General features: G+C 34.4%; 1 protein-coding gene across 1 annotated transcript in view; it reads left to right on the top strand.

Moving 5' to 3' along the window:
- LOC106945913 (heat shock 70 kDa protein 12A-like) overlaps positions 1 to 3,134 on the top strand; it is a 17,813-nt gene continuing 14,679 nt past the window's right edge. Inside the window, exon 1 of the mRNA XM_015029927.1 lies at positions 1 to 93. The gene's annotated coding sequence lies outside the window, so the exon portion shown is untranslated. The remainder of the gene's footprint in view (positions 94 to 3,134) is intronic.

Below are 3,134 nucleotides of genomic sequence, written 5' to 3'. Positions count from 1 at the left end.
CAGGAATTGTGACAGAGGGAACTGAAAATATTCTGGTGTTTGCTCAGGAACCAGAAGCAGCTTCAGTTTACTCTAAGAAACTACCATCTGAAGGTTTCAAAGCACAGAATTAGGTTGAAAACAATCTGGACCAGTCTCCAGGAACTCAGTACATCGTTTTTGATTGTGGGTGTATAACATTTTCAATGGTGGCCGTTTTAAACAAATATGAGAATTTTATTAGAATTTTATTAGAATTGAAGTGATAGTGTAATTATTTGCAATAATTTATATTTGCAAGCATCTGTTCTGGAAAAAAGTGACAACATTTTCAGTAGTTAAAATAAACGTAACTTCTTTTGGTAGTTCTTTGGGTCACACTTTTTGGGAAACATTTTGCTTCCATCAAAATAGTTAGCATTTGTTTTGACCATGAAACCAAAATATTCTGCTCATCTTCAACTTCTAGTAGGCTTGGTCCAATAGCAATCTCTCATGAATTATGGGAATTTAATTAATAGTTGGTGTATGAGTACTTTAAAAAAAATTAACAGACTTCTGAATTTACTTTTAGAAGTTGTACGTACCTTTTCCTTTCTGTGTGATCCTTTCATACCCTGTTTGGAGGACACAATGCCATAGAAAAATAATGGTTCAGCATAAACCTTGAACACATTTAGTACTTGCACTTTTTTAAAGGTTTTATTGGCTCTAGTGACCTTTATTTGATAGTTAACTGACAGGAAAGTGGATGATGAGAGATGGGGAAGACATGCAGCAAAGATCACCAGGCCGGGAAATGAGCCTGTGACAGCCACGTTGAGGACTAAGGCCTCCTTATGTGGGTCGTGCTTAACCCCTGCGCCACCACAGTCCTGTTAACTGAATAAGGGAGGGCCACTAGAGCCATTACTTCCACTTTTACACTCCATAAACTAAAGATTTTTAGAACACAGCTGGAGAAACAATGATATCTCTGTCTTATAATTCTAGATCTCAGAGGTGCCAACATCAAGAAATTATGTAGTTAACCCCTCTGAGCTTTTGATCCTTAAAACAGTCTGCAGCCAAGTTTCAGATTAAACAATCAGATATTATTAGGGTTTATTAAGTAAAATAGCAGCAAATTTGCTCATTTCATAAAATAAATTATTACCATCGACCTTCTCTCCTGTGATCTGTTTAAAAACTAGTCTCAGATCAACACAGCCTCTCCAGGAATGTCAGCAGCAGAAAAGCCAAAACAACAACTTTATACCTATCAGGAAAACATAGACTACATTTGCTTTGCATTGTGCAAAAATTATATATGAGTCGATTAAATATTAGATTCTTGCTTAATATGGGGTTGTTGCTGTATTGTAATATAGTGTTTTAAGATCTTGTTCAATATGCCCCTTTTTAACTTTGAGCTGCTATCCCTTCAAAGGTCTTGGCTCTGCCCTGGTGAAATTTACTGAAACATTGTTGATTTGGTTCCCAACACAAACCACTGAGATTCTTATGGAATGACATACAAAATATATTTCCAGTCTAAATCAGAATTTATTATAGGTACTTTATGTGTGTTCATCTTTATTTGACAGAGAGTACGGGGTATCACCATGTTTTGGATAAGATGGTTATACAGCAAACTAAAATATTGAGTCTTCAAGTCACCTGAGGAAAACATTCAGCTACAAAATTAGAAAAGCATAAAAAAATGGCAGTAAATGTATCATAAAAGCGATATACAAAATGAAAACATTTGTAAAAGTTTTCATGTACAGCAGAAAATGAAAAGGAATGTTACATAATTGCAATAACTGACAGTCTATTTAAAACCTCAAGCTTGATAAAAAATATGCCAAAGCTATTTTATACTTCAGTACATTTTTAAATATACTTCAGTGAAGCTGACAACTAATCTAGCATTTTATACAAATTAAAAAATAGCAAATATCTTCTACAATTTCAAGCAATTAATCTGTACAACATCCTCAGTCACTTTGAAAATTCAACGCTTTCTCACTTTAGAAATGTTCGCTCGGTCCTTTTGATACTCAGTGATACTGTGAGGTAGAAGGTCCCATTTGTCGTACGTGGTGGGAGGACTGCACCAATCAGGTTCAAGAGGAGGATCATTCAGAGCCATCAGGCGGCCCAACCAGAAGCACTCATATCTCAAATAATCCACCACATGCTGAAGGGTTTGACATTGGTGTAGTGGTGTGGGGTTCTATGGTGAAGAGGTACAAAAAAACTACATAAACAATAATCACATTATTCCAAATTAACATTACATTTACCAAGAATTACAAGTTGTAGGGGTCCTATTGTATGTTATCCTGAGAATAATTTTAGTCAAACAAACCTTTAAATCCTGTTTCTCACTGTAGATTGCAAGTTGCAGATTCTGAATAGTCAGCTGTCTGTACTCCTTAACCTGGAACAAATGTAATATTTAATTAGTAACAACACAAATGACTTAGATTCAATATTAAAATCTTTGATCCAGTACCTTTGAATTTGCTGTATCACTTTTTGCCATATTCAGTTCAAATACGGCATCTATCTGCTTCACCTTTTTTTCCATTTCAGCTTGTGCGTCGTTAAACGCTTTCTGGTTCCATTCATTTAAATTACAAACAACAACAGAGAGTAAAGATAATATTACTTCAGAAAGAACTTTTATAATAAATAAAAATTAACTACAAATTTATTTGATTTTACAATACCGCCATCAGATCTTTGATTTTAGATGAGTTCTCATTTCCACCCTTTAATTTCAGACTAGCTTTGATTTTTGGCCATTTCCATCTCAGGTCTTCATATAATTCTATTATCCTTGGTTTGCTAACTGGATTGTTAAGGTTGATGGCTTTTCCTGTTTTGATTGAAGAAGCAACATCTCCTGCTGCTCTGTGCATCAGAATAACAACAATCATTAAATTTAAGTACCTGAAACATTAGTCAGTCAGTATGTAACCAAAGGTACAAAAACTATTTACATAGGTACTCTACCTGTCATACAATGATCTCAGCTCTTCATCTTTTTTATGTGCCTCAGTCCTATTAACAAAAACACATAATGTAAATTAAATCATACTGTTTTTTGAAAAATTGTCTTATCTTCTGACAGGTATCTGTTCAACTGTAGTATAAACCTTGTTTTG

The sequence above is a fragment of the Poecilia latipinna genome, unplaced genomic scaffold (assembly GCF_001443285.1).
Source record: "Poecilia latipinna isolate Pla-1442-1.1 unplaced genomic scaffold, P_latipinna-1.0 Scaffold167, whole genome shotgun sequence".
NCBI lineage: Eukaryota > Metazoa > Chordata > Actinopteri > Cyprinodontiformes > Poeciliidae > Poecilia > Poecilia latipinna.
Note: the sequence above shows the minus strand (reverse complement) of the source record. Positions and strands in the feature narration are given on the sequence as shown.